At 40.8% G+C, this 14,387-nt stretch overlaps 1 protein-coding gene across 2 annotated transcripts in view; it reads left to right on the top strand.

Moving 5' to 3' along the window:
• Window positions 1–237: 237 nt before the first annotated feature.
• Window positions 238–14,387, top strand: part of CHD6 (chromodomain helicase DNA binding protein 6) — a 204,770-nt gene continuing 190,620 nt past the window's right edge. For both annotated transcript variants that reach the window (XM_047067984.1, XM_047067985.1), the window contains exon 1: window positions 238–281. The gene's annotated coding sequence lies outside the window, so the exon portion shown is untranslated. The remainder of the gene's footprint in view (window positions 282–14,387) is intronic.

A 14,387-nucleotide genomic window follows, 5' to 3' on the forward strand; every position in this document is an offset into this window, starting at 1 on the left:
GCGGCCCCGGCGCCGGCCAATCATCGCCGCGATCACATCCATGCAAATACGAGCACAATGGAGCGAGCCCATCACTCGCCCCTGCAAGCAAGCTTGAAATGGGCTTCCGCCTGAGCGGCAGTCAGGCTGACCAATGACTCTGTGTTTTGGGTCGGCGAAGCCCAATGGCGTGGCAGAGAAGGCGGGCCTGAGCTGGGTTAGGGTGTCCTTGCAGGGTGTCTGAGCTAAACTTCACCAAATAATAGCTGTTTGTATTTTGGCTGCTGCAGGAGCCATTTTAGGTAAGTTCTTCTCTTAACTTTTTATTTTCCTCCCCGGCCTTCGCTGGCCGGCCTTGTCCGCAGGTCCCTGGCCCCGCCCCGCTGGCCGGGCTAGGGTGCCCCTATGAATGGAGCCGGGATGAGGGGCTGCGGCGGCGCCGAGGCCCGGCCGGGGTCCGAGTGGGGCCGGCGGCGGGCGGCCTGGCGGAGGGGAGGCGGCGGCCTGAGGCCTGAGGAGAGGAGCCGGCCTCCGCCGCACGCCGCTCCCGCTCGCGCTCAGGCCGCGCTCGGGCCGGGCGGCCGTCCTTGGGAGTGCGCCGCTGCGGGCGGCGCAGAGGGGCGGGGGTCCGGGCAGCCCCCGGCCCCGAGCCTGGCGGGCGGGGGCGGGGCGTGCGGAGGCCCCCCCGGGGCGGGCCGTGGAGGGACCCCCGGGCGGGCAGGGCAGCGCCGCGCGCGGCGGGGGTGACCGCTATTCCACTGCCGCCCCCGCGGAGAAGTTGCTCTATTGGCGTCCTGCGTCTGTTTGCAGGGGTGGAGGAGGGTGGGCTGGTGCCAGGCTGCTGCTCCGGGAGGGGGCGGGGGCCCCGGCGCGTCCTCGGAGCGCGCTCCCCCTCCGCCCCCTTCTTACGCACTAGCGCGCACTCGCCCCGAAAATTGGAACCCTGGAGGTGTCCAGCAACCCCGCAGCCAAGTTTTGTGCATTATTAGATTGCATGTTTGAGGTTTAAAAAAAAAAAAAGAGGAATCTGTCCCCTTTAGGGTATTTCCTTCACTGTTGAGAAGTAACGGCGTCTTTTGCTCCCAAATTTCCAGAGACATGCTTGTCAGATGTGCAGAGGGTTGGCAGCTACTTGGTTTTTAAAAAGACTCTGTTAGGAAATCCCCTCACTAGTGAGATAATTGAAATTTGAGTTTGTTTTCAGCTTCAGTTTTATTTGATCCAATTAAAAATACATAAGCAGGCACTTATATTTGTGTACATAAAGTATTCCTAGTACCAGTTATGACTGATATGACTGTGGTTTCGGTAGTGTGGGATCTAATAAGGCAATATAATTCAATTTTCAACTTGTAGGCCCGTGTTCTCCAAATTAGGATTTATGGACCATTAGTAATCTGGCCGAGGTTTCCAGTGAATCCTTGGCATCTCCAGGCATCCCTGGAACTGTTGTATGTACCTTCTTCCCCACCCCTTCAGAAGTGCTTATTTCTGCTGTAACAGATCCATGAACAGAGAAGATACACATTTAAAAATTTTTGTAATTTTCAGAGTGTGTGCAATACTGCCCGAGATTCAGTTATTGTTTCTCAGATGGCGTATTGGAATACAATCCCATGAGGCCCCAAATTTCGGCATACTTTATGGGGCATGCTTGTGGTACTTAGAACTAAGTCCTGGTAGGGACCACAGTACTGTGCTCTCAAGGCTAATTGTGAACTGTCTTTCTTACTGGAGATCTGTAGTTATTGACTGTGCATGGCATGGTAGTTGGTTGATAAGCTGAATTGGTAGATCAAGTTGACAACCTCCGGGAGATAGTTTTTGTGAACTTTGTGGCTCTAGGACAGTACAAAGAAGGTTTGAGATCTATGTATGAAAAATGATTAGGCATGAATATTCAAGTAACATGTTTTATGCCAACCGGAACAGGTGGTTTCATATAAGCAATGCGTGACTGTAACCCAAGGCCTGGGAAAATGGGGAGTGGTAAAATGATTAATTTTGGACTTCTTTTTGTCCCAGGGCAGATCTCCTTGATGAATTATGAAGGATTATTAAAACCTTTTTCTTCATTAATGGACTTTTAAGAGTTAACCTTTACAATTTTTTTTTTTTTCCTTTTTGCTAACTTTGGAATCTCCTTTATAGTAACTAGAATATGATACTGTTCTTGCTGTAGTCTGGTCATGAGCAAAATAAATCTCAATCTCTTGTGAAGTTAGTTGTGTCTCATCGTGGTATCAGTCTGCCTGGAGTCACATCTTTTATCCTGCAGTTCTTTCTTGCCTGTTCATAGTTTTTCTGTTGTTAACAGCATGCATGGTTTTTCAGTGTGATCACTTATACCACAACTTTTTAATATTCTCTATTTTTATGATTATTTTTATAATTTATTGATATAGTTGGAAGTTCTCTGAACTCATCATTGTGTTACTTTTTGCCAACCACACAAGAAGTTGAAAGACCAGTTTGGAGTGAAATGGGAGAGCCATAAGTAACACTACTGTATTTCTGGAAGATCCTTTAGCAGTTAGTTTTTATATTTATGGATTTACTTTTCTTATAACTATTTCAAATACCAAAGATCTCAAGCAGAATCCTGTCTCTTTAGAAACCAGATCTCATTTGTGATTTTTGCCATTATGTTACAGAAAACTTGTCAGAAACAATAGATGCTTGGACCACTGTGTCTTAGAGATCTCTTTGACTTATAGAAGTTTCAAACAAGTGTTTCGGTTTTCTTGGAAACATGGCTTTGCCCCAAGCAGAGGTTGTGGTTATGTCTTCTTGTGTTAAACCATGAGGAAAAAGGGTTCCTCACTCTCAGGCTTGATTCTCACTGTAGGGGCCTATGTTTTTCAGCTTTCATGGCAAGACTTTGTATTGGTAATGGCTGAATGGAGTTGTATTGGTAATGGCTGGACCCTTTTGAACAGGTTAGAGGTTTCGAGGATTCTACCTGCAAAAAGATTTTCGGTATTTGACAATGACAATATCTAAGTCAACCGAGGAGACTGTGTTTTCACTCCCTTTTATCCCCCCCAGGATAACAAGGTTAGAAATAGTTTTATTTATTTAAAGATTTTATTTTATTTTTAAGATTTTTTTTTTAATATTTATTTTTGAGAGAGAGAGAGCATAAGTGGAGGAGGGGCAGAGAGAGAGAGAGGGAGACAGAGAATCTGAAGCAGGCTTTGTGCTATCGGCATAAAGCGCTACTTGGGGCTCAAACCCACCAACTGTGAGATCATGACCTGAGCTGAAGTTGGACACTCAACTGACTGTGCCACCTAGACACCCCTAAAGATTTGATTTGATTTAAAAAATGTTTTTAATGTTTATTTTTGAGAGAGACAGAACGGGGGAGGGACAGAGAGAGAGGGAGACACAGAATCTGCAACAAGCTCCAGGCTCTGAGCTGTCAGCAGAGAGCCCGATGCAGGGCTCGAACTCAAACCACAAGATTATGACCTGAAGCTGAAGTCGGATGCTTAACCAACCGAGCCACCCAGGTGCCCCAAGATTTTATTTTTTAAAGTAATCTACATACCCAGAGTGGGGTTTGAACTCAACCCTGAGATGAAGAGTCGCATGCCCTACCAATGGAGCCAACCAAGCACCCTGGAAATAGCTTTATTTTTAATAAATATTTAGTGTTACACTTTATACTTCCATTCCTCATACAAAGCTTTAGTTTAATTCAGATGAAAAGCTGCAGTGAATTCCATGGAATTGCCTGCATTCCCCTGTACCAAGTTATTACATTGAAAACTCTTTGAAATAGATAAAATAATAGGTAGGGCTTAGCTATCTGTTTCCTAGAGAACAGGTTTGGTGTTTTGTGTTGTGTTTTTTTGTTTTTTTTTTTCTTTTTCCCCAATAGAACGTGACATACTTGTGAAGCGTGCAAGACGCACTAACGTTGAATACCTGGTGTGTGTTCAGCACTTAGCCAGGCACTGGGGCTTCAGAGATGAAAAAATGTCTCATTTTCATGGCCATTCCATGAGGATGGACGGAAGCTCAGAAAGATGAAGTAACTTATGAAGCTAGTATATAAAGGCAATAAAACTAGTAAATGTTGGAGCCAGAATTTGAACCCAGATCATCTGGATTCAAAGCACATATTCTTTTCACCAACCAGCCTCTAAAGATTTCTTTAAAAGCTGGAATGTGCTGTCATGTTTTAGTGGTATGGGGCTAAGTCAACTAACAAGTTGTTCTATGCACTCACTCATTTTTACTACTTCATTTCAAGAATGTGTCACTGAAAAAGCAAATTAGAATACAGTAAGGGTACCCTTTACCGTCCTTGTCTCCAAAGTGTAGGAGAGGTCCTTGTAGGGCACCTAAGAGTTCACCCTGGCCTGGTACTAATAACCATGAAGTGCAGAGGGAGAATGCAGTCACTTTTTCCTTGCCAAAATGTTCTTTTCTTTAGTTCATTTTGTGGAGGCGTTGATACCCTCTTGAGAAATTCTGTTACTTCCATAAAAGTCCTGAAGGTAGTAAAATGGAGTTATTTTAAAATATCCATCCCTGTTCCCATTTCTGAACTGAATTATTTGCATAAAATCCAGAGAAAAGCATTTCTTTTTGCTTGTAGTACCCCTATTAGTTGGTTTTTATAGTTTGTAATAGTGATTCTTTACATACTCGTGTACTTACTCTTTATGTCGTTTGCTGTCGAGACTTTTAGAATCTTTGATAATGTATATGACATAAATAGTTCCTGTTTTGAGGAATCATTTTTTTCAGTTGATGTACCTTTTCTTTCTATAGTCATAACAAAGGACTTAAATTTTTAGCAAGGAAAAAACCATGATATTTCAGTAGATTGCCATGATGCTTTTATCCGCTAGTTATTTCAGAACTTAACCTACTAAGATAGTATATGAAAATTTCAGGAAAATTAGGAAGTAGAATTTTAAGATAACTTCAGGACATGAATTGAAACAAGTTGGATTCGAATTTTCTAAATAAGTAAAGGGAGATTTCTCTTTTTCTACTCCTTTGTTAATTAAAGATTTTTGTAGGGAGTATTTTCACTGATCTTTTTTATGGATTAAATATATTATTTTATCAGTAAATTTTAAATATATTTAAAAATTTGTCCTACATTATGTGACCAAAGTATTTTATTTTTGGAATCTTTCTCTCTCTATATATATATTTTAAGATTTTTCTTTATTTTGAGAGAGAGAGAGAGAGAGTGAGGAAGGAAGGGGCAGAGAGAGAATCCCAAGCAGCCTCCATGCTGCCAGTGCAGAGCTGGATGTGGGCCTCGAACTTACGAGCCATGAGGTCATGACCTGAGCTAAAACCAAGAGTCGGACACTTAACCGACTGAGCCACCCAGGTGCTCAGAAATCTCTATATTTTTTAATTGTAAGATTGTTTTTACATAAAAGGTCAGGCTTCAGGTTAAAAGAAGGTCTAATTACTGTGGTAACCTTGGTCTTTAGTTCCTACCTGTTTAGGTTGAGGCTTTTTATCCTGGGACTCATGGACCCCTAGAGACTCTTTGGTCTGTGAACTCTCCAAAATAGTATGCAAAATTTTGTTTGTGTGTGCACTTTTATGGGCAGTGAATCCATTCCTTTCATAATTCTTGAAGGCATCTGTGACTCCCACCTTCCCTTCCTGTACCCCCATGTTTTCCCATCCCCCCTTTTCCCCTCTGTCTCTTCCTATCCACATGCAAAAACAATATTAAGGATCATTGATTTAGGTCATTTCAAAGCTAGTTGTTTTGTATGAGCAAAACCTTTTCCAGGAGGCTGACTTTGTTGAGCTTTTTTTGCCCTTCAGGAGGTATTGCGATTTCAGTCTGAATTAGTTGGCTTGGGCTTGGTGAAGTACTTCTGAATCACTCCGGGTAGCATCCAGGCAAGGGTTATCCCTGGAATTCTTCCCTGCCTTATTTTTATACTTGGGAAGCTGTTCCACACCCTTTCCCCTGCAGCCTGATAAAAGAGTAAAGGTTCAAGCAGGAGGCGTGAGGGCACTTGCAAAACAGTCTTAGAGGGTCCTTGGCCTCTCTGCTGCAGCCATGTGCCTCTTCAGATGGGACTGGAGGGGTGGCCATGGCAAAAGCTGACATTTTCTTGCTTTGAATACTACTTACTCATTCAGTTACTGCTTCATTCAATATGTTAGGAGGAAAAAGGGGTTAAGAGGAACAATTAAAAAATAACCCCTCCGTTTTTATATTCCCCAGACTTTGTATGTGATACCTTGCAACTTTTCTGTCAATGTTGTTAATTTCAAGTGGAATTTTTCTTAATTTCTGGTTGAACATGTGAGCTTATTTTGCAGATAACATGCATATATGTTGAGTTCTGTTAAACCAGATGTTACTATAGGCAAGAGGATGAAATGTTAAAATTCTCAGAGCCTTATTTTATAATTTGCTTAAGAAAAAATGAAGCAAATTGGTAAAACAATATTTAAAGCTACAACAAAATTCTAAAAGTAGTCTCTAGGAAATGGCTAAACTTGAGAAATTCTGGAAGTTTTCTTAGAGAAGTTCATTTGTTGGGCAGACCAGAAGTTGACTAGAAGAAAAATCCATTTCTTTGGTTTGATATAAATATTGAGGAAAACACCTTAAGCTTGAGGCAGTTCCGTGAAGGGCATGGACTCCTATGAGGGGATTCTGTTTGATTTGTTCCTTCCCTAAGTGTACATGAGTAAAGAAGTTGGCTTGGACTATTTACTTTGGGTTCAAGGAAACCATCAGTATTCTAAGAAATTCTTTGAAGGGTGCCTGGGTGGCTCATTTGCTTAAGGATTCGACTCTTGATTTCGGCTCAGGTCATGACCTCAGCCTTTGTGGGTTTGAGCCCCACATAAGGCTCTGCGCTGACAGTGCAGAGTCTGCTTGGGATTCTCTCTCTCCCTCTGCCCTTCCCCCTCTCAAAATAAATAAACTTAAAAAAAATTCTTTGAAAGGTTATGTCCAGTAAGCTAGGTCCAAATCATAGATTTTATTTACTGAAAGAAATTTTATATAATTTAACACAAAGACTTTATTAATGTTCATTTGTGTATTTTGACCTAAACGACTCTTTTAAAGGTAGCAGTCTAAATTCAACTGTAGGTTAGCCTGAAGAAGTCAAGGCATCATCCTTATTGACCATGTGGCAGAATCAGATCACGTTATAAACAGTAACACCGTCAGATTGCTTTTTTTTTAAAGTTTATTTATTTTGCAAGAGAGAAAAATAGAGTATGTGAGTGGGGGAGGGGCAGAGAGGGAGGGAGAGAGAATCCTGAGCAGGCTCAGAGCTGTCAGTGAAGAACCTGATGTGGGTCTCTGACCCACAAACCCTGAGATCATGACCTAAGCCGAAATCAAGAGTTGTACCCTTAACCTACTGAGCCACACAGGTGCCCCAGATTGCTTCTCTTAGTTGGCCCTTTATAGCATTGTTTTTAAGGGACTCCATATTGTGCTTAATAGAATTAGCATTTTTACCTTGAGTTGTAAAACTATGTTGAGGAAATGAGAGGATATGAAAGAGATCATTAATGACCAGCTCCCAAAAGATAATTGTAAAAATGTGAAATAAGTTCTTTTAGATCAGAGCTAGATCTAGATCAGTGTTAGTCCACAGATCTGTGCAGGTCTACGGGTTGTTTGTTACCTGTCTGCGACCAGGTTAAGTACAGAACTTGAAGCATTTAGATGTTTTTACAGCATTTTTTAGAAAAATGATTTGCCTGTTGAGTCTGATAATAAAAAAAATGTAAGTTTATAGTAGTCTTTGTTTAAAAAATTTTTTTTCCTGATAATTCATTTTTCTGGTGTTTTATAAAAGAATTAAGTCTATGATAAATTGGGAAAAAACAAAAAGTTCTTAACCATAGGGAGCAGTACTCAAGGTGATAGGTAACATCACCATTCTCTTGCAGCTTGTTTAGAAATGGCCCACATTTTGGGGCCACTTACCAGACTGACTGAAATAAACTATCTGGGGTAGGGACCAAGTAATCTTTGTTTTAATGAGCTGTACTAATGATCTTTGGGCACATTTAAATCTAAGAAACTTTGTTGTAAAATTAAAAAAAAAGAAACTTTGTGCTAAATCAGCACTGTCCAGTATAAGTTTGTGCTATGATGAAAAATGTCTTATATATGTGAGACCCACTCATCACGTGGCCTTTGAGCCCTTAAAAGGTGGCTAGTATGACTGAGGCATAGAATTTTACATTTTATTTAATATTAGTTAATTTAAATAGCCACATACGGCTAGTGGCACTAGCATTTGATAGCACAGGTTTAGATCCTTTAGAGTACCCCTATCTTGGGGGGGGGCAGAAGTGGATTTTTTCCATTCCTTTAGAAATTAGAATATAGGACAAGACTATCCTTTAGACTTCAAATGAGACTAAGCCAATCATATAATAAAAGTTGGCACTGTTTGCCCATTTATATTTACCTCTTTTTATCTAAAAGTTGACTTGACGTTAAGAAAATAGTAGGGTCAGAAAATAAATTTAGATCCGTGTCACAAAGGTTTTGAAAACAGCAGGGTAGCTGTTTTAGTGAGGCCTTGTGATCCTTCATGGCTGTGACTAACATGCATAATGTCTTGCAATATGACTTCTTAGGCTTTTTTCTTTCATATAAAGATTTAAGCTTTTAAGTGCAACATTGTAGTTTTCTAGTTCTCATTATAAAGCACCAGTTATGGAGAGTTCTCATTACGTTAGACTAGTTAATGGAGATTTTTTTTCATATGGAGAGTATTTTTGGTTACTTAGAGGATAGTTTTTCATTTTATAAAGGTAATCTTTGTTTTTAATAATATCCACCAAGGATCCTTTGAAAGGTTGAACCTTATACTCTGTCCCCTTCCAATACATTTAAAAATTGATTGGTAAAACATTTCCTTTACTCATACAGAGTTGTATATGCTTCTCTGCCTCTTTCTCCATCTACTTGTACTTCATATTTAAACTCCTAAAAGTCAAGGATAGCATTGACTCTAATATATTGATCAGTATCCGTTGCAGTATTGGAGATTGTTTTCTGATTGACAAGTGGAAGGAAACGTAGCTATAAAAGTAAATGAAGATGCACATGTAGAATCATAGCTTTTTGAAATGCTGTCCACACACAGTGAGTCTTTTCTAATAGGACCATAATTTTATTAAATATATTTGCCAGGTTTTAGGTTTTCAGGCAGGAGATTGTTAGTCATACAGGCAATGACTTTTGAAGCATAAGAGACAGTAAAGGGTATTCCATGTTGTTGATACACTCAGAGTGTTGATATACTTAGAGTGGGTAGGTTCCTTAAAGATCGTGGATAGGGCTGCAGGAATCACAAAATTGTCAATGCAACAGTGTCAGTTACTGTGTTTATGGCATGAATTAATGTTGTGTTATCTTCCATTGGTGTTCATTAAAAAGCACCATTTCCCATGTTGTTGTAGGGATTGTCTTATATTCTCAGCGAGTGAAGATGTCCTGGTAGGTTGTCTCGGCAGGGGCTTCTGTGTAGCTGAAAATGACACGAGTATCACTGATTGGTGTGGCTCAACATTTTGTAACATGGTGCTTTGGGCTCTTTTGTCTGACTTTCTCCAAAGAGTTTCAAGTTCTTAATCTCTAGGTATATATTTGGACTGCTGCTTTGGAATTGAAAAATACAGTCTGTTGGTACTGAGATCTGATAGTTGACAGATCTTAAGTTTAAAATGTTTGCAGGTTCTTTGCTTCCAGTTTGTTTCCATCACTGTCACTGGTTCCTAGAGCTGTGACTGGAATGTGGTATGACATGTTACTAAAAGACTGATTTCATAAGCCATGGACAAATACCAGTCTCCTTATTTACACATACTAGTCGTACTCTGCCCACCCTTTTCCACTCTAGCGCAGCACTTCATGCTAGTAGGGCTCTCCCTGGGTGCTCTGACTTGCCCCTGTGCTCACTCTTGAACTAAGCTTTGTTGCTACCATCAGAGCTGTGCTTGTGGAGTTATTTCTAGTTTAAGCTTTATGCATTATCAGGTCTTACATAATTCAGCATCTCAACTAGATTCCTCTAAACCAAAGCCTCTTTCTGGCTTCTCAGGATTGCGAGAGTAGTTTTGGAAGGGAGTTTAGAGGCCATCTAGTTCAATTTCATCATCTTATGGATGACAGAATGGACTTCTAGTCATATAAGTATTTTGTGGGGCCATAGAGCTGGTCTGCGGCCAAGTCAGGCTTAGAATTCAATTCTCATTTTACTAAATAGGACTCTTTCCCTGACTCTGATGGTGAAGGTCCTGAAACCCCCTGTGGGAGAATTACCTTAAGAACTTATGGGGATAGTATGAGGAAGTTGGGTTCTGAGATTAGAAGTGAATTTGTGAAAGGCTGAATAATTTTTTTTAATGTTCTCAAATAAAACAAAGATATCAATGAAACTTTACATGTCTTAAATGAGTAGGAATGAGTGGTACTATTTTGGTAACTCTTGTTTACTATGTCTTATTTACTAGAAACATTTTGGCATGTCCTTTCCTTTTATATCATGGTAAAAGGCTTGTGGTACTATTTTGGTAACTCTTGTTTACTACTTTTTATTTACTAGAAACTTTTTGGCATATCCCTCCATGATATCATTGTGAAATTCTTTGTAAATTTACCTTTGCTTTATTGCAAATAATGTGAATGATAGTTTTTTCCCCCACATCTGCATACACATTCAGTTAATTTAGGATTATTACAATAGGTTTTTCCCAGACCCCTTAATTATTGTGATAATCATAGCAGCTGCCAATCACTGAACACTTACTGTATGCCAGGTATGGTGCTAGGCTCTTGTGTGGTGTGGTTCTTAGGGCTGTTCACTGATGCCCTATTTTTGTTTCTCTTTTGGGTACCTGGTAGAATAGTACTTCTCCATCACCTTGAAGTTGAACATGGCTCTGTGACTTGCTTTGGATATTGAAAGTTGAGTACAAGTGATGTGAGACACTTCTAGGCAAATACCTCTTTTTTTCTGAAAGAAATCTTCAGTGGTTATGTAGTGTGAGCAATAAGCCTATGCTTTAAACCACTGAGTTATTTATTAAAAAATTTTTTTTTAACATTTATTTATTTTTGAGAGACAGAGACAGAGCGTGAGCGGGGGAGGGGAGGGAGAAGGAAACAGAATCTGAAGCAGGCTCCAGGCTTTGAGCTGTCAGCACAGAGCCTGATATGGAGCTTGAACCCACGGACTGTGAGATCATGACCTGAGCTGAAGTCGGACGCTTAACCAACTGAGCCACCCAGACGCCCCTAAACCACTGAATTTTTTTAAATTTTCTTTTTAGTTTTTTAAAATTTACATCCGAATTAGTTAACATATAGTGCAAAAATGATTTCAGAAGTAGATTCCTTAGTGCCCCTTACCCATTTAGCCCATGCCCCCTTCCACAGCCCCTCCAGTAACCCTCAGTTTGTTCTCCATATTTATTAGTCTCTTTTTTTTAAAAAAATTTTTTTTAACGTTTATTTATTTTTGAGACAGAGACAGAGCATGAACGGGGGAGGGGCAGAGAGAGAGGGAGACACAGAATCGGAAGCAGGCTCCAGGCTCTGAGCCATCAGCCCAGAGCCCGACGCGGGGCTCGAAATCATGGACCGCGAGATTGTGACCTGAGCCGAAGTCGGATGCTTAACCAACTGAGCCACTCAGGCGCCCCTATGAGTCTCTTCTGTTTTGTCCCCCCTCCCTGTTTTTATATTATTTTTGTTTCCCTTCCCTTATGTTCATCTGTTTTGTCTCTTAAAGTCCTCATATGCATGAAGTCATATGATATTTGTCTTTCTCTGACTAATTTCACTCAGCATAATACCCTCCAGTTCCATCCATGTAGTTGCAAATGGCAAGATTTCATTCTTTTTGATTGCCGAGTAACACTCCATTGTATATATATACCACATTTTCTTTATCCATTCATCCATCGATGGACATTTGGGCTCTTTTCATACTTTGGCTGTTGTTAATAGTGCTGCTATATACATGGGGGTGCATGTGTCCCTTTGAAACAGTACACACACCTGTATTCCTTGGATAAATACCTAGTAGTGCAATTGCTGGGTCATAGGGTAGTTCTATTTTAAGTCTTTTTGAGGAACCTCCATTCTGTTTTCCATAGTGGCTGCACCAGCTTGCATTCCCATAAGCCACTGAGGTTTTTAAATGGAGTTTTAATTGCAGCATAAATCAAGCTCATCCTGAATAATGTAAATATACACGTATTACCATCATTGATCTTCATGGCTGAGTACTGATATTGGCCCATTTTACAGTTGAGGAAATGGAGACAAAGGAATTAAGTTTACCTGTGTGGCAGAACTAGTGGCCCAGGCACTTTGAACCCTTCATTCTTAAGCACTGTTGTTTGCTGCCATTGATTATGCTATACCAACTCAGTACCCACTATTGTGTATAGAATATGGGTTCTGCCCATGATAATGTCCTGCCAGAGCTTATGTTTACTTCTCTGTTCCATCCCTTCTTACAGATACTCCTGAAGTTCCAGGTCCAAGGGTCTCTTACCAGGATTTACTTTTCTCAGTGTTGCACTACAGAAACCTCCATTCCTTTTCTGTTGTCTGTTATCTACTTTTACTGCCTTCTGGGATTCCATCTTTTGTGTGTTTGAATCCTTGCTCTGCCGCTCACTGGCTGTGTGAACCTCCCTGTTCCTCAGTTTCCACATCTGTACAATACATATCTCATTTCGTTGTTTTGAGGATTGAGTTCATTTACGTAAAGACTTGGAACAATGCCTGGCACATGTAAGCATAAGTGTTGGATATTATAGTTTCAAAGGATCAGGTATCGCAGGGCCCAGATGAATGGAGATAAGACATTACTGATCTTAATCTTTCTGATATTAAGATATTAAAGGCTTTATGCCACATTTAATTTAATTTTTTCTTTTATTTAACAGGAATTGCTGAACAGCTCTACATGGCACTATGCTCTGGGGGGTGGGGTGGGGAATGACCTAGAGCTTACCCTCAAAGAATTTATAGTATAAAGGGGAGCCAAGATATACATAAATACCTGTATGCTGATACTTGTGCTACTGCAAGGTAGCCCATAAAAAGTATCCTTTGGGAGTTCAGAAAAGGGGGAAGTGAGGAATCAGAGAAGACTTTGAGTCGGAGCTTTTATTAGTGGTGGAAGGATACATGGGATTTGGAAGTGGAGACTGGAAGAAATCGCCAGGTGAAAGGAAGCATTAGATCAGAGGCCTGTAATAAACATGTTCATTCAATCAGCAGATATATAGTGAGCATTTACTATGTACTAGGCATTGATAAAAGCCCTGGGGATGCCGCAGTAAACAGAAGGAAGTTCTTGTTCTTGTGGAGCTTGTATTATAGTGAGTGTTTGAATATACAGAACCATAACGTATCAAGTGGTGGTAAGGACTAGGAAGAGGATTAACGAGACAGATTTCTATAACTAAGAAAAAACATGATTCATTTCTAATATTTTTCTTCGGGTATCTTTTGAGGAAACCTGAAGCTGAGCTAAATGGCTTTTTCGTGTGCACCAGGCCATATCTGTGCCGTTTTCCATGCTCATAATTCTCTGCTCTTTGCTCTCAGCCTGTCTAGATAATTTCCTTTCTTTGAAACTTGAACTCGGGACCCGGAATCTTCATGGGGCCATCCCCCTTGTAAGCACCCTCTTTCCCTTCTGCACTTCTGGAGTCAGGTTTGGCCCATGTAACTAATTTGGCATTTCATATTGAACTGCCTTTGTCTTTTCTCAAATTGTTCATTGTTTATCTCACAAGTATGTGATACCCATTCATTTGGTAAACAGTTATTGGACTTGCATTGTGTTTCAGCCATGTCTGGGCACTAGGAACTTGAAGATAAATGCACATGGTCTGTGCCCTTGAGGAATGCACAGTCTGTTAGAAGGGAAAGAAATGTAAACTGCTACTACGAACATCATGATAAATGTCAAATTAGATAATTGGATAAATGTCCAAAGTTTTGTTGGAAGCAAGAAGGGGAGGCAGCCACCTACTCAGGGAAGTTGTTTAAGAGTTTGGAAAGGAGGAAACTTTAAAATTGGTTCTTGAAAGTTGATTTGGATCACAGAGACTGGAATTGGTGTCTGTGAGTTTAGAAAGCCTTCTATGCATGGACAGTATCCTGTGAGGGGGCGGTGCGGACAGGGAAGTTCAGTGTAGCTGGAGGAGTAGTGGAGACCTGTGGATTTGTGGTGGGCATGAGGCCTGGAGAAGTAGGTTTGGAGACATAGAAAGGCTTTGCAAATGGGGCACCTGGGTGACTCAGTCGGCTGAGCGTCCAACTTCGGCTCAGGTCATGATCTCGCAGTTGACAAGTTCGAGCCCCGTGTCGGGCTCTGTGCTGATAGCTTGGAGCC

Source organism: Lynx rufus, unplaced genomic scaffold (genome assembly GCF_022079265.1).
Source record: "Lynx rufus isolate CCGP_SWC_20201006 ecotype Redwood Valley unplaced genomic scaffold, mLynRuf1.p SCAF_8, whole genome shotgun sequence".
Taxonomy (NCBI): domain Eukaryota; kingdom Metazoa; phylum Chordata; class Mammalia; order Carnivora; family Felidae; genus Lynx; species Lynx rufus.